Below are 20631 nucleotides of genomic sequence, written 5' to 3'. Positions count from 1 at the left end.
GTGTGTAAAAAAATTAGCTGTGTACAAAAGAACACAAATGAGGTTTGCTTATATTTACTGTAATGAATAAAATGTCTACTGTCTTGAGGGGAAAAAACTGAGAATAAATGTGATTGATGATTATGCCCTTTATATTTCCACCAGTGTCATAAATTTCAACCCTCGTGAATGGGTTGAGTTTCACATGATTAAAAGTCACTAAGAACAAATCTCTGTAATTCTAAAATTTCATTTTTAGTTTGTAGAATAGTGTCTGGTACATAATAGGTCTCAATAAATGTTTTAAACATGTCAGTAATAGAAATTCTAATATGTGCAATACAATATGCAAAGTTTATGCTTTAATTAAATTTCTGGTTTGGGCCTCAAATTATATCTACAAATGTTAAAGGAAAAAACAGGCCAGACAACAAAGCAGTAAAAACAGATTTTTTTTCAGTACGATTGAAATAAGGGAAAAAAATACCTCAGCATAGAACTGAGCTTAATTTGTAATAGAACAAGGAAAAGTGGGGATTTAAAGCCCATGAGTAGAATGGGGGTCAGTGGATGAAAAATTATTAAGAGGGAATATCAGGAGTAAGCGGTGATTTTGACTGCACTTACTTGACAGGATTCTTGCTGAAATTGGGTGATGCAAAAACAAACACAGAAGCCCAAAGGTCAAGACCTAGTTGGAAGAAGGTTCAAAAGAGCCTGAATAATGTTTGATCAAGCAGAGAGTCTTTGTCACTAAATAAACCAACATTGGGAACAATGTATTGTTGTAATGATGTATTGACTCTACCTTGGTTTATACCAGCTGTGATGCATTTCATTTGTCCTGGATGGACAATAACGATTCATTCATGTGTTTGGGGCTTTCATTTCTACCTTCCTCCAGCCATAACATTTACATGGATTTGGCACAAGCTTGCAGTATCTTTCCAATCCCATTACACAGATGTCTGTTCACAATTTATTCATCCCATTAATCATACTTTAAAAGAAAGAGCAAATTCTTTGGAGTGTGTGATGAATAATCGGAATTGAGCTAGCATTCCTACGATTAGGCTTGTCAAAGGTAGGGGCTATCTATGCACACACTTTCTATCTTATTATTCATGACAATATTTTACACCCTACCCCTCTAAAAAACATATGCTTATTATTTATTTATTATTAAGCCCTTTGGAAATTATGATAGAGAATTATCTTAACATGACAATCATGAAGTACATGTTTGTGGTCCCTCCTTCAAATTCATATGTTGAAACCCTAATCCCCATTGTGATGGTATTTGGAGATGAGGCAGTAATTAGGTTACAAGGATTGAGCCCTGATAATGGGATTCATTACCTTGTAAGGTAAGAAGAAACATGAGAGATTTTGCTTTTCCCTCTGCTCCTTGTCATCTGTACATTAAAGAAAATATCTGTATGCCAACCATGAAAGGAGCCCTAACCAAGAGCAGAATCTGCCCATGCTTTGATATTGGACTTCCTGGTTCCCAGAACCGTGAGAAATTGTTGAAACGATCCAGTCTATGGTAATTTGTCATAACAACTGGAGCAGATTAAGACAGTAAGTTACTCAACAAGTTGTTTAAGTTGTTCTTTTGAGTTTAATTTTTCTAAAAAAAATTGGTCTTTTTCTTTCTCTTGAAACCAGGTGTCTTTTACTCTGCACAGCCCAGGAATTTGTGAAGTATCCACATTTCACTCCAAAAAGCAAATCTGAAAAGAAACTTGAGGGAAACTTTTAGTATTATTTATTTGTTTGTTTTTTCTTATGCTAGTCTTCAACCAGACTTCTCTTATTGAAAAGATATAAAGATTTCACTGATTTCATTAAATTTTATGACTGCATTTAAAATATTATGTAAGAATCATGGTCCTTGCATTACTGTTCAGGAAATTTTTTTAAAAACACACTTAAAGTTATTGCATTGTTATTAAAATACACACGCACACACACACACATGCAAACACACATTTTAAGCAAACTTGTATTTACTTCACATGACAAGTGTAGTGACTACTTTTGCTTCTAACTGCCAATCGACTATTTTGTTAAGTACCATCATCTTCATTACTACCTAGGCAACTGTGAAAAGGTAAAGAAAGAAAAATCCTGCCTACTACAAATCTAGATGGTTTTAGTTCGTTCTGTTTTTCTTCATTATGTTGCATGTTTTCAATGGATGAGAAACCCTATGCTTCAAAATTTCTTTATGTAACTTCTGTTATGGTCTAATTAAATATATTTTTTTAATTTCTCATGTAAGAAAAAATAGATTTTTAAAAATACTTCCCCTCTGAGAGGTTCTCCCTGAGAGAAAAAACATGAATTTGCCAAGGGTATTTGATGTAGAAAGCTGACCAGACTGGTTTCAAACCCCTGACCTCACGTGATTCTCCCACCACAGCCTCTCCAAGTGTTGGGATTACAGGCATGAGCCACCACCATGCCTGGCCTGATGTATGAAGTTTTAATGACACTTCAAGCACCAATACCTAGTGGGGAATAAAATGCTCTGTGCTTAGAGATAGTGGTTCTCCCTCCCTCCAGGAATGTGATGTGGGAAACGACATGTTGGAATCCTGAAGGTTCCTGAGGAGTACTGGATCAGCCATACCTACCTACACAAAGAGCAACAGTTCTTTCAGTGGGTTCCAGGGACTCAAATAGTGGTAGATGGCACTGTGCAGTATGTATTATCGCATCAAGTTACCTAACAAAAATGGTCAGGGAGTCCTCTCTTTGATGGGTCTAAAAGAATGATGATATTGGTATGTTAAAGCATGGAAAGGTCTTCAACATCCAGGCTGCAAATCCATAAGAATTCACCAGTTAATTCACACCATACCACTATAGACCTGTCACAACTTTGTAAGTCTAATGTAGTGTGTGTGCTAAATTCAAATACCACACCATAACTCTTTGGTTGTCTATTGCTGTTACAACACTTCCCATCAATTAGTAATTGCAAACAACTGTCTTATTTGCTCATGATTAGACAATCTGGCCCCGGCTGGGTAGTTACGGTATTCTAGCCAGTTGTCATCCATACAGTTGTACTCAGCTATTGAGTCAGCTGAAAACTGGACACAGCTGAGATTTGGGGGCAGTTGGGCTTTTCTCTCTCTTGGTGTACTCCCTGAGCTTGTCTCACATTAACTGATCTCTCTAGCAATGTAGAAAGACTTTATATTTAGAGGGTGCCATATATAAACACCAAGAATATGAAAGAGGAACCTGCCAGGCATTTTTAAGGTTAGTTCTGAAAATGGTACAACATCACTTCTGTGATATTCCTTTTTTTAAAAAAAATTCAAAACTGGGTCTTGCTCTGTTGCCCAGGCTGAAGTGGAGTGGTACAATCATGGCTCACCACATCCTAGAACTCCTAGCCTCAAGCAATCCTCCTGCCTCAGCCTCCCAAAGTGCTGGGATTATGGGCATGATCAATTGCACCCAGCCTGTGATATTCTTTAGGTTAAAGCAGATCATAAGCCCAGTTTAGTTCAAGGAGAGTTGATGACTCAAGAGGATGTGTGCCAGAAAGTGTGATTTCTTATGAGCCAAGTAACAGTCTATCATAGAAACAAAATCCCATCAGGTATCACCCAATGGTAAAGCTTCATTGTAATATAGTAATAGTTTTCTGCTAAAATAAACATTTTGTTCTAGGAGACTCCTACCAATGAAAATTCCAGTTTAATGTATATCTGTAAGAATAAACTTTGAAAATAAAAATAAGAATTGACACTAAAATTATACAAACCTGCCAAAAAATAAGATTTTATTATTAAAAACTCCTATGCAGAAAGTGATTGCCTGTTTAATTTACCTTTTTTTTATTTTAAGTAGTTCTAGGAGGTTGTCAAAGAAATGTCTTGAAACCAATTTAATTATCATTGAAGTGAAACTGGAAAAAAAAAAAAAAAAAACATGAGTTCATAAGTCAACAAACTCATTTTTCTAAAAACAATCATGCTGGCTGCCACCAGGGACTAGGAATTATAATTGCAAATCCCCTACCTTGGCTGACTAGCACTAATGGAGCTAGCTAGTGACATTAATGTGTTCTTACTACGGTACTATGCTGCATTTACTTCAACATAAATGTACCATTAATAACATGAGTTATCTGATAAAAAAATGAGCAAATTTTCCAATTACTGCACATGATTTTTTCCTACTTTTGAGGAGTCCACAGTGTTTAATTTTCTTCAAGTTATTAGTTGCTTTTAATTTTTCCAACAATTTTTAATAAAGTTGACACCCAGGATATTATAAGTCTATAATTTTATATGCCCCATAGCTCACCAATAAGTAGTGTAGTTGACTTCAGCCTGAAACTTACACTAGTTCAGTGACTTTCCCTTCCATATCTGGAAGAACAAAAAGAAAAATTTAATTTTTTTGTCTAATAAATTATGTCATTTCTGTTTTAATCTTCCTTTATTCTGCTCTTCCCAGACACAGTGGTTGTCTAGGTGTACATGACTTTTGTAGATGATTTTGGGTAAGTTATGAATTAAGATAATAATTAAAGCTATTTTAAATCATTCAAAGATAATTATAAAATAGAAATATATCTAAAACCTAACTTTTCCTGTTAAAGAGTAGAATAAAAAAACATTTATCTTGTTATAAGGACTATAAGTTTGAAATTTCAGAGCCAGGAAATCTCTTACTTAACTTTATAAAGTCCTTTAATTTAAGTATGCCATAATTGACCTCTGTATAACAATGTAATAGACTTTTCAAGACAAAAACAACCAAACACAGCTTCTCTCATAAGAGCTGTTGGAATGTACTAGTTTAGAAAGTGCTAGAAAAGGCTTTTTTCCCCAATATATAATTAATGAATTCAAGTTGCTTTTATATTTTGGGCCATATGTAACATGAATTTCAAAGTAATTGACATTGAGTACATATATGCTCAGATTTATTTTTGCATTTGCACAAATTTATGGAAGACAAGTATAATTTTGTTACATGCATAGATTGCATAATGGTAAAGCCAGGGCTTTTATGCCATCTATCACCTGAATCATGTACACTGTACCCATTAATTTTTCATCTATCCCCCTGTAATCCCACCACCCTTCTTCCAAGTCTTCATTGACTATGATTCCATAGGCTATGTCCATGTGCATGTATTATTTAGCTTCCACTTATAAGTAAGAACATGTTATATTTGTCTTTGTGTCTGAGTTGTTTCATTTAAGGTAATGGTCTCTGGTTCCATCCATGTTGCTGCAAAAGACATCATTACATTTTTTTAAGGGCTGAAGAGTATTCCATTTGTATATATATGTGTGTGTGTGTGTGTATCACATTTTCTTTATCCATTCAACTATTGATGGACTTAGGTTGATTCTATATCTTTGCTATTATGAATAGTGCTGCATTAAACATATGGATTCAAGTGTCTTTTTGATAAAATGATTTCTTTTCCTTTGGGTAGATACCCAGCAGTGGGATTACTGGGTTGAATGGTAGTTCTATTTTTAGTTCTTTAAGAAATTGCCATACAATTTCCTATAGAGGTTGTACTAATTTACATTCCCACCAAAAGTGTCCAAGAGCTCTCTTTTCTCCACATTCTCACCAACATCAGTTATTTTTTATCTTTTTAATAATAGCCATTCTGACCAGTGTAAGAGATCTCATTGTGGTTTTATATTGTATTTCTCTGATGATTATTGATGTTGAGCCTTTTTAATATATATACCTCTTGGCCATTTGTATGTCTTCTTTTGAAAAATATCTTTTCATTTTCTTTGCCCACTTTTTAAAGGAATTAGCAGTTTTTTGTTGCTATTGTTGAGTTGTTGGAGTTCCTTGTAAATTCTGGATATTCTTCCCCTGTGGGTATATAGTTGGTAAATATTTTCTCCCATTTCACAGGTTGGCTGTTCATGCTATTGATCATTTATTTTGTTAGACAAAAGTGTATTAGTTTAATTAAGTCCCATTTATCAATTTTTTGTTGTTGTTGCCTGTGCTTTTGAGGTCCAAGTCATGAATTTTTTGCCTATACCAATGTCCAGGTAAGTTTTTCCAAGGTCTCCTTCTAGTGTTTACATTAAAACTATAGCGTCAGTTCCTACATTTAAGTATTTAATTCATCTTGAGTTGATTTTTGTACATGGTGAGAGTTAAGGGCCCAGTTTAATTCTTCTGCATGTGGCAATCCAGTTTTCCTTGCACCATGTATTTAAAAGGGTATCCTTTCCCCAGTTTATACTCTTGTCAACTTTGTCAAGAATATAACTTTGTCAAGTCCTGTAAATATGTGGTATCTCGGTTATTTCTCCTGTTACATTGATCTTTGTGTCTATTTTTATACCAGTACCATTCTGTTTTGGTTACTATAGCCTTGTAGTATAATTTGAAATCAGGTTTGAAGTAACATAATGCCTCCAGCTTTGTTTTTTTGCCTATAATTGCTTTGGTTATTCAGACTCTTTTTTGGTTCCATATGAATTTTAGTATTGCTTTTTCTAATTCTGTGAAAAATGATGTCGGTATTTTGATAGGGATTACATTGAATTTTTACATTGCTTTGGGTAGTAAGGCCATTTTAATGATATTAATACTTCTAATTAATGAGCATGGGATGTTTTTTCCATATGTTTGTGTCATCTACAATTTCTTTCATCAGTGTTTTGTAGTTTTCCTTGTAGATATTTTACCTCATGGGTTAAATATATTTCTAGGTATTTTTTTGTAGCTGTTGTAAATCGGATTACCTTCAAGATTTTGAGCTCAGCTAGGTTGGTATTTAAAAACACTACTGATTTTTGTATGCTAATATTTCATCCTGAAAGCTTACAAATGAATTTGTAAAATCTGAGAGTTTTTTGGTGGAGTCTTTGGGTTTTACTAGCTGTAAGATTATATCATCAATTAACAGAAATAATTTGACTTCCTCTTTTCCAATTTAGATGCCCTTTTTTTTATTTCTCTTGGCTGATTGATCTAACTAGGATTTCCGGCACAGTGTTAAACATGAGTGATGAATGTGGGCATCCTTGTCTTGTTCCAGTTCTTAGGGGGAATGATTTCAACTTTTCTCTATGATGTTGAATACGATTTTCAGGTATGTTTCTTCTATGCCTAGTTAGTTGAGGGTTTCTATCATGAAGGATGCTGAATTTTATTAAATACTTTTACTGCATCTATTTAGATGATCATATGGTTTTTGTCCTTAATTCTGTTTTCATGATCTATCACATTTACTGACTTGCATGTGTTAAGTCATCCTTGCAGAGATGGTATAAAACCCCTTTGATAACGGTTTGTTATTATTTTTGATGTGCTGCTGGAATGAGTTTGCTAGTATTTTGTTGAGGATTTTCACATCTATGTTCATCAGGGATATCAGTCTATTGTTTTTTCGTTGTTATTGTTGTGTTCTGTCCTGGATTTGGTATCAGGGTGATGCTGGCATTACAGAATGGGTTAGAGAAAATTTCCTGCTTCTTGATTTTTTAGAAAAGTTTCATGGAATTGTTATTAGTTCTTTTTTGTACATTTGGTATAAATTCAGCTGTGAATCTACCTGGTCCTGGGTTATTTTTTGTAGGAGATTTTTTATTACTGATTCAATCTCACTATTCAGTATTCAGAATTTGTGTTTCTTCCTGGTTCAATTTGGGGAGGTTGTATATTTCTAAGAATTTATCCATTTCCTTTAGTTTTTTTCCAGTTTGTGGGCATATAATTGTTCTTACTAGAATCTGATTATTATTTATATTTTTTTAATATCAGTTGTAATATCTACTTTTACATTTCTGATTTTATTTATTTGTTTATTCTCTATTATTTTTGTTACTCTAGCTAGCAATTTATCAATTTTGTTGATCTTTTTGAAGAACTAACATTTTGATTCATATATCCTTTGTGTTTTTTGGTCTCTATTTCATTTAATTCTGTGCTGACGTTTGGTATTTCTTTTGCTCTGCCTATTTTGATTTTGGTTTGTTCTTGCTTTTCTAGTTCCTTGATATGAAGTTGTTAATTTATTATCTTTTTAGTTTTTTGCTGTAGTCATTTAACTATAAACTTCCCTCTTAGCACTGCTTTTGCTGTATCCCATAAGTTGTGATATGTTGTGTTTTCATTTTCATTTGTTGCAAACACTTTTAAAATTTGTCTTAATTTCTTTGTTTGGCCCAATGATCATTTGGAGGCATGTCGTTTAGTTTCCATACATTTGTATAGTTCATGAAGTTCCACTCAGTATCGATTCCTAGTTTAGTCTGTGGTCTGAGAAGATACTTGATATATTTTTGATTTTTTAAAATTTATTGGGACTTCTTTTGTATCCTAACATATGGTCTATCTTGAATAATGTTTAATGTGCTGATAAGAATGTATATACTGCAGTTGTTAGATAGAATGCTCTACAAATATCTTTTAGGTCAATCTGATATAAAAATCAATTTAATTCCATTGTCACTTTGTTAACATTTTGTTTCAATGATCTGTCTAATGTCATTACTGTCTATTTCTTTTTTTAGGTCTAGTAATATTTGTTTTATGAATCTGGCTGCTCTAATGTTTGATGCGTATATATTTAGAATTGGGATATCCTCTTGCTGAATTAATGTCTTTATCATTATATAATGACTTTTTTCTCTTTGTTCTACTTTTTATTTAAAGTTTATTTTATCTGATATAAATACAGGTACTCCTGTTCACTTTGGGTTTCTCTTCATGTGGAATATCTTTTACCATTTTTATTTTTATTTTCCAGTCTATATGTTTCTTTATAGATAAAGCGACTTTCTTGTAAGCAGCATATAATTGGATCGTTTCTGTAAATTCATTCCACCAGTATGTACCTTTAAAGTGGAGCATTTACATTTACACTCAAGGTTAATATTGAGTCAGGTTTTGTTCCTGCCATATTTTTTATTGTTTTCTAGTAGTTGTATAATTCTTTGTTTTTTTCTCTGTGATTTGATAGAATTCTGTCATTTGCCATTTGATTTTTTTTCTCTTCCTCCTTTGTGAGATTGCTTTGTAAGATGTGTGTTTTATACTTTTGCATGTTTTTACCATGATGAATATCAACCTTGCATTTTTATGTGTAGGGCTGCTTTGAGCATTTTTTGGAGTGCTGGTCTAGTGATGACAAATTCCCTCAGTGCTTGCTTGACTGGAAAAGACTTTATTTCTCCTTCATTTATGAAGCTATTTTTTTTATTTTTTAGTGCTTTAAAAATGTCATTCTGTTCTTGTCTGGCATGTACAGCTTCTGCTGAGAAGTCTACTGTTAATCTAGTGGGCTTTCCTTTATAAATAACCAGATGCTTTTCCCTTGCTGACTTTATAATTCTTTGCTTCACTATAACTTCAGACAGTCTGATTATACTACAGCATGCTGAAATTCTTTTTGCAATGTGTTTTCTGGGATCACTGGGCATCCTGTATCTGGATTTCTAAATCTCTTGCTGGACTTGGAAAGTTTTCATCAATTATTTCCATAAACAGATTTTCTAAACTTTTGAATTTTTCCCCTTGGAAATACTGATAATTCATAAGTTTGGTTACTTTATGTAGTCTCAAGCATCTTGAAGGCTTTGTTCATTCTTTTGTTTTGTTTTGTGATGGAGTCTTTCTCTGTCACCCAGGCTGGAGTGCAGTGGCGCAATCTTAGCTCACTGCAACCTCTGCCTCCTGGGTTCAAGAATTCTCCCTGCCTCAGCCTTCCGAGTAGCTAGGATTACAGGCGCCCATCCACAACACATGGCTAATTTTTGTATGTTTTAGTAGAGATGGGGTTTTGCCATGTTGGCCAGGCTGGTCTTGAACTCCTGACCTCAGGTGATCCACCAGTCTTGGCCTCCCAGAGTGCTGGGATTACAGGCGTGAGCCACCACGCTTGGCCTGTTCATTCTTTTTTGTTCTTTTATCTTAATTTTAGTCAAACTGGATTATTGCAATAGATCTGTCTTCAAGTTCTGAGATTTTTTTCTGCTGCTTGGCTTAGTGTTGAAGCTTTTCAATGATTTTATAATTCCTTCAATAAATTTTTCAGGTCTAGAATTTGTTTAATGACTGTCCTTCATGAATATCTTGTTCATATCCTGAATTTATTTCTTTATTTCTTTGGATTGATTGTCATACTTCTCTTGCAAATCATTAGGCATCTTTAAAATAAATATTTTGAACTCTTTATTTGGAATTTTGTTTACTCAGATTTTTAAAAGGCTCACTCTTCACTTATTCAAGCTTTTGCTTAAATAGCACTTTCTTGATCAGAACTTCTCTGATGACAGGTAAGCTCTTCCACACATACATTTTTACCAATTTTGACAATCATTAGTGTTTGTATTAGTTTCCTAGGACTGTCATAAGCAAGTACTACAAACTTTTTGGCTTACAAAAACAAAATTTATTGTTTTTCACTCCTGGAGGAGTCTTCAGAGTTGGATCTTTCTAAGGGCTCTCAGGAAAAATCTCTTTCATACCTCTCTCTTAGCTTCTGGTGACAACTGACACTCTTTGGCATTTCTTGGATTTTTAGATGCATCACTCCAATTTCTGCTTGTATTTTCACATGACATTCCCTCTATGCTTCTGTGTCCAAATGTTCCTTTTCTTGTAAGGACATCAGTCATATTAAATTAAGGCCCATTCCAATGAAATTCATATCAACATTATTATATCTACAAAGATCTTATTTCTCAATAAGGTCATAGATATAGGTATCACAGGTGCTATGGTTTTGATCTATGTTTCCACCCAAATTTTATGTCAAATTTTAATTCCCAGTGTTGGAGGTGGGGTCTTGTTTGAGGTGATTGGACCATGGGGGCCAATTTTTCATGAATGGTTTAGGACCAACCACTCGGTGTTGTTCTCTTAATAGTGAGTGAGTTATCATTAGGTCTTGTTATTTAAAAGTGCATAGCATCTCCCCCTTCTCTCTTGCTCCTACTCTGGCCATATAGCATGTATGCTCCCCCTTTACCTTCTGCCATGATTGTAAGTTTCCTGAAGCCTCCCCTGAAGCCAAGCAGATGCCAGCATCATGCTTCCTGTATAGCCTGGGGAACCATGAACCAATTTAACTTCTTTTCTTTATAAATTACCCAGTTTCAGGTATTTCTGTATAGCAATACGGAAATGCAAGGGGTTAAGAGTTTCAGCATTTCATTCAACTTCATTCAGCAACTCATATCAACTAGTATGATAGTACTAGTCACCTAAAAGTTTCAAATTCTCCTCATTTCCGTCCTGTGGAAGCATTGTATGTCTGGCTCTTTATACTGGGGTGTGGGTATGAAATTGATATATTTATTTCCAGGGCAGATTATTTAATTGTCTTTTAAAAATTTTAATAGACACAATATAATTATACATATTTATTGGGTGATATGTAATATTTTGATATATGTATATATTGTATAATGATTAAATCAGAGTAATTAGCATATCCATCATTTCAAGCATGTATCATTTCTTCATGATGGGAACATTCTAAATCCTTTTTTAGCTGTTTTGAGCTATCTTATTATTGACTATTGTTGACTACTATGTGATAGAATATCAGAATTTATTCCTCCTAAGAAGGGATAACTTTTTACCCCTTAACCAACTTTTTCCTATGTTTGTTCTACCCTCCCATCTTCAATCTCTGGTAACCACTGTTCTAGTTACTACTTCCATGAGATCAACTTTTTAGACTCCACATGAGTGAGATCATGAGGTATTTGTCTTTTGGTGCCTGGTTTATCTCATTTAACATAATAAAGAAAAAACCCTATACAATGGGAGAAAATATTTGCAAACTATATATCTTACAAAATGCTAATATCCAGAATGTCTAAGGAACTCAAATAACTCAAGGGTCAACAAAAATAATCTGATTTAAAAATGGACAAAACAGCTTAATAGACATTTTTCAAAAGAAGACATATATGACATATACCAACAGATATATGAAAAATATGTTCAACATGACTAATCATTAAGGAAATTTAAATTAATAACAAAATGAGATATCACCTCACTCCAGTAGTAGCCAAATGTCTTGTTGGCTATTACCAAAAAGACAAAAGATAGTACGTATTGGTTACTGGTGAGGATGTAGAGAAAAGGGAACCCTTGCACACTATAGGTCAGAAGGTAAACTAGCACAGCCATTATGGAAAATATTCCCTAAAAAATCGTAGAATTGCCATATGATCCAGCAATTCCAATTCTGTGTATATATCCAAAGGAAATTAAAATCAGTAAGTCAAAGAGATATCTGCATTCCCATGATACTGCAGCACTAGTCCCATAGCCAAGAAAAGAAATCAACTTAAGTGTTTAACAATGGGTAAACAGATTAAAAATATCCATGGTATATATATACACAATGGAATGCTACACAACCATAAAAAAGAATAAAATCTTGTTTGGGAACATAATGGGTGAACCTGTAGGACAAGTGAAATTGTCTTTAAATACCTTCCTAGAATTTGCTTTTTTACTTTAACATTGCACACATCAATATTTGAGGTGGTAATTGCTCTCTCAATCTCAATTCTTGAGTGACTTGTAAAGAGCAGAGCCCTCCTAGGTACACAAGGGATTTGTAGCATGAGGAAGAAATAGTTCTTCAGATTTTAAGTTTCTATGATTTTAGATTTAGTTTGTTGCTACTTGTTATTCTGACCAATACACTTGCTTTATCTTTTTAGCTCCTGAATAGACATTTACAACATGTACTTCTGTTATTATCTTTCATTACCAGCAACCAATTTCAATGTAACAAAAGAATTTATCTGCCTTTTTTCCTATTGTTCCTAGCGCTTAAAAGAAAGGTCACAATAATAGGTAATCAATTAAAATTTGGTGTATGTATTAATGTACAGACAAAAGAATTAGTAGATATATAGTACTGATTATATTTTTTATCATATTAAGTATTGTATTCTTTGGGTTTTATTAAGCTTTTAGTTATGTTTTCAAAGTTAAATTTTGATTTTCTAATAAGTACAAACTGAATTTCATTTTGGATAAAGCATAGATTTAGGAGACAGTCAATGTTAGAATTGAATACTGGTTTTACTAATACTGTATGACTTTGGTTAAGGTATTGATTCACTCTAAACTATGCTACTTATCAGTAAGCTGTAACTAACAGAATTGTCAATTATATATAAGAATTGAGTAAAATTATTTAAGGTAAGTAGGTAATAAATTATATTCTTCTTTCCTCTTTATACTTCATTGTGTTTCTCTTCCCTTCAAAATGCCTAGAATAATGAACAGCATGTAAAAAAACTGAAAATATTTCTTGTTTATAATGATAAAAATAAATGCTGGGCCTGGTGGCTCACGCCTGTAATCCCAACACTTTGGGAGGCCGAGGCAGGTGGATCGCCTGAGGTCGGGAGTTTGAGACCAGCCTGACCAACATGGTGAAATCCCGTCTCTATTAAAAATACAAAAATTAGCCAGGCGTGGTGGCGCGCACTTGTAGCCCCAGCTACTCAGGAGGCGGAGGCAGGAGAATTGCTTGAATCCACGAGGTGGAGGTTGCAGCAAGCTGAGCTCGCGCTACTGCATTCCAGCCTGGCAATAGAGTGAATTCCATCTGAATGAATGAATGAATGAATGAATGAATGAATGAATAAATAAATAATACTATTTGGAAATATCTAATTCCTTCTGGGTTATAGATTAAATTAAACTCATAAGTTCACAAATTATAATTTCCCATTACATAGTTTCTTCATTAGAAACAATATCAGTAAAAATGAATTATTTCATAACTTTTGTGGCATGTTCAGTTGTTTCATAAGGACACAGTAGACCAAAGGCAAATGGATGATTTCCTGATCCATTTTATTCAGAAATTTATTTGTATGTTAATTACTCTTTTAGCTATATGATGAGAGGGAGCAAAGATAATTGACCTTAAAAATTAGAATTGCACATTTTTCATTGGGATCCTTATTTTTATATATTTAATACATGGAAATAGAGGTATCTAGGAGTTCAAATCCTGAATCTTCAACTAGTAACCTATTTACCAATTCATATTCAAAAGGGAAATATGCAGGGAAAAGGCTCTGGGAAAATGCACTAATGTTATTACCTTTCAAAAATTTAAATAAATAAAAAATATTTTATGTGTTACTACAAACTACTGCAAAACCCTTATGAGAACTCCACACTATGATGAGTTAGGCTAGATTGCAATCAAGTATCAAGAGTTACTTTTAACCTTGTTACCCAACACCTAGTCTAGAAGCAAACAGACTTCTTGAAACCTTTTTCCTAAACCTTCAATGCTATCCCTAGAGCTCTATCAATCAAATAGTGAGAAGTACTACACAAAAACTTCAAAGAAAATACTGCCAAAAGAGATACCTAGTAACTCTAAAATCTAGGGTAGAACTGGCCTAAGTATATATTTCCAACATAAACCCAACATATTACTTTTCGGTTGCTTCAATAGCAAATACTACTAACTTAATGGCTTAAAATAACACAAATTTATTATCTCACAATTCTATAAGTGAGAAGCCCAAGTGGGCTCTCGTAATTCCTCTGATTTGGGTCTCTTCAGGCTGACATCAACATGCTAGCTTGCCTGAGTTTTTATCAGAAGGCTCTGGGAAGAATCTGCTCCCAAGCACATTCAAATTATTGGCAGAATTTAGTTCTTTTTGTTTGTAAGTTTGAAGTCCCCATCATCCTCTTGTTGACTTTTAGCTAGGAGCATCTCTCAGCTCTTTATGGTTATCAGCATTCCCCAAGTTCCACACCTCATTTTCACACTAAAAACTGTACACCAAGTCCTTTTCATAATCCTTATCTTTCTGACTTCTCCCTTATGCCACATCTCTTCTGACTCTAGCCTGAGAAAGATCTCTACTTTTAGAGGCTCATGTAATTAGATTGGGCTCAGCTAGAATAAACCAGAATAATTTCCTTATTTTAAAATTACATATATGAACTTCCTACTGCAAAATAATGTAACGTATTCACAGGTTGAGGGGATTATGACATGAACATCTTTAGAATGCCTTTATTCAGCCTATAATCCAGTTTTCAAATAATCCAAAGTGAATATGCACTAATTTGTCACATTAATATTACTCTCACCTAGAACCTTAACTCAAATATTACTGGGGCTTTAATTAATACCATCTTTCCTTATCATTAGAAATGAACCTGGGGTAAAGCTTTGAGTTTACTTTTCACTAAATGTTTACTAAACTATAAACTTTAGTAAACATAACTATTTGAAGTACAGTGACAATGTTTGTATGTGACACAATATTAATCCCATTAATACAAGCTACTTATGAGTGATGAATTGGTGATGGACAGTTCCATGAGATCACACACACATCCAGTAACTAAATACATTTGCATTTTTTCATCATGCTTTTATGGATTAGGGTAATATAGCCTTCTGTATAAATCCATTATCAGATGATTTCAATGCTTTTCTCATAAGATATTTTAAAATAATTATCAAAAGTTTAAAACTTAGGTATCCATTAAGCTCTCATTTCATTCAATATTTTTCACATTTACTCTGTGCCAGTCTCAGGGTATGGAATATATGACAGCTATTCTCCTTGGGCTCAAGGAGTATATAGTCTTACATAGAACATAGATATTTAAAATATTTACCAGATATTTTTGTGTGTGATGAATATTTTATTGGAAAAGGGCAGGATGCTGCAGTGGTCAATAACAATAGCAATTAATGTAATCTTAAGACTCAGCAAATCTAGGATTTGGATCCTCAAACTTTACAAAAATTGTAAGTGACTGTTAGGGAAGTTATTATCCACACTTTGCGGAAACAAAACCAGAGGCAAGAGACTTTACATTACTTGACCAAAATCCTCAGTATGCAATGTTCCATGCTGGGACCTGAACTCAAAATCCAACCTGAAGTTTCTAATTCTATGTCATGCTAAGAATAAACTATATGTAAAAATACGTTTGGTAGTTAAGAGAAATAAAATTTAAAACCAATTTTAAAGTGATTTATGCCATCATAAAATATTAATACTATGTATTATGGCCCAGAGAGAAGAGAAACTAACTCACCCTATCAAACAATTACTTTTAAATTATAAAAATAATTTAATCTCAGAGGCTGGGCGCAGTGGCTCACGCCTGTAATCCCAGAACTTTGGGAGGCCAAGGCGGGAGAGATAACCTGAGGTCAGAAGTTTGAGACCAGCCTGGCCAACATGGCGAAACCCCTTCTCTACCAAAAGTACAAAAATTAGCTGGGTGTGGTGGCGGGCTCCTGTAATCCCAGCTACTCAGGAGGCTGAGGCAGGAGAATCGTTTGATCCAGGAAGCAGAGGTTGCAGTGAGCTGAGATCGCACCATTGCACTCCAGTCTGGGTGACAAGAGCAAGACTCTGTTTCAAAAAAAATAATGAATTAATTAATTTAATAATGTAATCTCAGAATAGAAAAAATGTATTTGGTATATGAAGAAAACACAGTGCTAACCTTGAAATTTAGCTGTGATTTACTGTTCTAATCATCACACTTGTTATCAAATTTCTCCTCATTCTAAAAGAAATTTTTTCACATGTATTCCTCCATTTTCCACAATGATGTTTTTATCATTTATTACTGTAAATCCAGCAATTCATTTCTCTGTGTAGTTTTAGTCCCCTTGTTATACCTCCAGCTACTGAACCATCCTATTGTTTCCTTTCAATATTAATAATTTTTATATAGTCGGCCTTTATTTCAGATTGTGTTTCCATTATTTATTTTATTAAGTGAGAAAATAAATGTACAACACTTAGCTCAATCCCTGGTCTATGCTATATTGATGGTTTTCATGATTACCCTGGTTTTGTAATGTTGTATCAAAGAATCCCTATCTTTTTGTCTTCTTTAGGAAATACCAGACATTAATTGTGTTTTCATTCTGGTTTCTATATTTAAAAATTTCAGCAGTACATTTTTTGGATGCTTTATAATACTCCACTGCTTTTGTCACTGTCTATAGTTAGTCATCATTTAGAAGACAGACTTATTCATATAATCTCCATCTCAATTTCTACCTTCTAATAAGCACTAATATTTGTCTGCCCTTCTCTACTTAATAACATTCTCTTTTATTTGGCTATTGCTTTTGTTTGGTTTGTTTTACAATTGATCTGATAACGAAAGTGAAAAACTATATTACCAAGAGATATTCTCAATTTAGAAATATATTTTGAAGAGTTCACTTCCCAGGTGATATTGCCAATTCACATTCCCCATCATAGATCTTTATTTCCTATTGCTTTCTCGAAGTTGTTATTTTCCAAGAGACAGGAAAAATGCAAGCTAAAAGAGTAGGATTGTTATTACCTCCAAAACAATGCTCATGAAACAGAGGAATAGTTTCAGTTGGCTGATGAATACATATCTTAAATCTCTGAAATAATGGAGAGGAATCAAGGGGGTAAAAAAGGGTCTTTGAGTTACTTTGTTTCAATCAAGGCTGGTTTGTTTTACAAGCATGAGTGAACAACTAGACAATTATCTCAATCTTGTTCATTTGACTAAAAGTATCCTGCAAATTCCTCCCAGATTCTGGCAAAGTATTTCTTTTGAGTATTGGATCTTTGAAATGTTTCTGATTTATTCTAGCTTTTCATATTTTTCCAGTATCTTCAAAGAATGTTCTCATGTGAAATTTACCAAGAAACACGCACACATACACATATGTCATGGACCACTATTACAGTATCACATGATTTTGTTGTGACCAATACAATGTCATTTTGAGCACATACTCAAGCCACTACACTTGCAACTGTAAAAAGTTATCTGCTAGTAACATGAAAAAGGCTATCTGTAGTTAAGATAATGTGTTTTTCTTTGTTTTTTAAACTTCCTTGTGAGATATGAGGAAGCGTCAAGTTTGTAGCCCAGATACCAGGATGGGATAGCAAGGGCTCACATTGTACTACAGAGATTTAAAGCTCAGACTTTTCTAAAAGATAGTTTTTAGGCTACAGCCAGGTCAAATACATCAGGACAGACCATCGGCTAACACTAAAATCTAGAGGGGGTAGTCATGGAGACTAAATTCAGGCAATCAGAACAAAGGTTAAAAAAAAAAAAAAGCTACAAACACTAGATCACATTAAGATCGTCCAAAAGACAAGACATACATGAAGTCAATAATTATATGAAAAAAAGCTCAACATCACTGATCATTAGAGAAATGCCAATGAAAACCACAATGAGACCCAGTCAGAATGGCTGTTATTAAAAATTCAAAAAACCACAGATGCTCCCAAGGCTGCAGAGAAAAGAGAATGCTTACACACTGTCAGTGGGAGGATAAATTAGTTCAACCATTGTGGAAGACAGTGGTGATTCCTCAAATACCTAAAGACAGAAGTACCATTCAATCCAGCAATCCCTTTACTGGGTATATACCTAAAGGAATATAAATCATTATATCATAAAAACACATGCATATGTATGTTTATTGTAGAACTATTCACAATAGCAAAGACATGGACTCAACCTAAGTAACCATCAAGGATAGTCTGGATAAAGAAAAATGTGGTACTTACACACCATGGAATACTATGTAGCCATAAAAAAGAATGAGATCATGTCCCTTACAAAGACATGGATGGAGCTGAAAACCATTATCCTTATCAAAATAATGCAGGAACAGAAAACCAAATACTGCATGTTGTTACTTATAAGTGGGAGCTATATGATGAGGACATCTAGAGGGGAACACACACTGGGACCTATTGGAGGGTGCAGGATGGGAGGAGGGAGAGGATCAGGAATATCTGGGTATCAAAATAATCTGTACAACAAACCCCTGTGACATGAGTATACTATGTAACAAACTTGCACATGTATCCCTGAGCTTAAAATAAAAGTTAAATTTAAAACAACAACAAAAAAAGAAGGTCCATAAGAGGGAATGAGTGGAGACTCTGATGGGGCACCTTTCGAATTATAAAAGTGTATGTGGAGCTGCAACTGTTGAGAGCTTCAAACTAGCCCAAAAGGGGTTAAAACTTTAAATTTTTCCTTTAGTTAAATATTACCAATGTGTCTAATCTGTATACTTTAGATATTTTGGCATCCAATTATAGTTTCAAATGCGTCATAGCTGAGAGAATCATTGTAATATTTTACTAGAGTGGTATATCCAGTTTTTAAAAATGTTACCTGTCTTTATTTACTTCTCTAAGACTTCCTTCAGTGAGACTTTACCCAATTTGACATATTTCCCAAAACTCTGACTTATTTTGGTTGTGACTTGTTATTTCAATATGACTAGGGTAAATAAAATGTATATGAATACTTATTTAAGATATTGAATATTTTTCTATCTAGGAACTGCCAATTATAGAAGGAAATAGACTGTGATCCCCTCAAGGTATACCCTTTCCCGTCCATTCTTTTGTATCCTTTCAAGAAAATACTATTTCTACAACTTGACTGCCTTAGTATTTTTTGTTGAACCACTGAAATAAATTAAGTAGTTATTTATGAAGTGTATAAAACATAGAAGATGTTTATACAAATCTCTTTTAATCCTCTCTACAGCAATTATGACTATCTATATTCCAGTAGTAAGAACACTGAGCCCCAAGATCGCCTTTTTTGCTATCATCAGTTATAAGTATTTGTAAACATAGGCAAAGGTAGGGGGAATTAATCTCCATTTACCCATCACTCAGATTCCAGATTTGTAAATTTATTGTCTCACTCACTTTGGTATCCTTTCATTCCTTAAATTATTATTAAAACATGTTGTTTCATAATTACTACATCTTTTAGCATGAATCTCTAGAAAACATGACCATTATCTTACAGAACCATTTTTTTGGTCACAACTAGCACATTTAAAGTAATTTCCTGGCATTATTTTATAAGCAGTTCTGATTAAAATTTCCATGATGATCTTTTTGTAGTCGGTTTGTTTGAATCAGGATATTCATTTTAAATAACAGATCTAGAGTTTGAAACTAAATATATCTGGTACAGTGTTTTTTCCACTATAACACAGAGACTTTCAAATTAATCAATTAATTAACCAAAAAAAAAAAAAAAAAAGATGTGCTTTTTCAGAGAAAATGCCTGGTGATTTGACATTTTACCTCTTATGTGTAATACTTTGCTGGAGGAGAAGCAATGTGATTCTACTCTGTTAGTGCCCTGGTATCACCAATTCCGTGTTTCTGTAATTGCTTTTCCATTCATGCCAGAATAGCTCAGATCTTGTACTTGTCCCGAAAATATCACTGTACATAATAAGACAAAGGAAGTTACTCCAGTGTCATCAAAAACCAACGCAAGATAAGAGTGAATCTTAGGCCGGGCGCGGTGACTCACGCCTGTAATCCCAGCACTTTGGGAGGCCAAGGCGGGTGGATCATGAGGTCAGGAGATCGAGACCATCCTGGCTAACACGGTGAAACCCCGTCTTTACTAAAAAAGACAAAAAATTAGCCGGGCATGGTGGTGGGCACCTGTAGTCCCAGCTACTCGGGAGGCTGAGGCAGGAGAATCGCGTGAACCAAGGAGACGGAGCTTGCAGTGAGCCGAGATCTCGCCACTGCAGCCTGGGCGACAGAGCGAGGCGCCGTCTCAAAAAAAAAAAAAAAA

The sequence above is a fragment of the Rhinopithecus roxellana genome, chromosome 16 (assembly GCF_007565055.1).
Source record: "Rhinopithecus roxellana isolate Shanxi Qingling chromosome 16, ASM756505v1, whole genome shotgun sequence".
Lineage (NCBI taxonomy): Eukaryota > Metazoa > Chordata > Mammalia > Primates > Cercopithecidae > Rhinopithecus > Rhinopithecus roxellana.
This window is presented reverse-complemented; position numbering follows the sequence as displayed.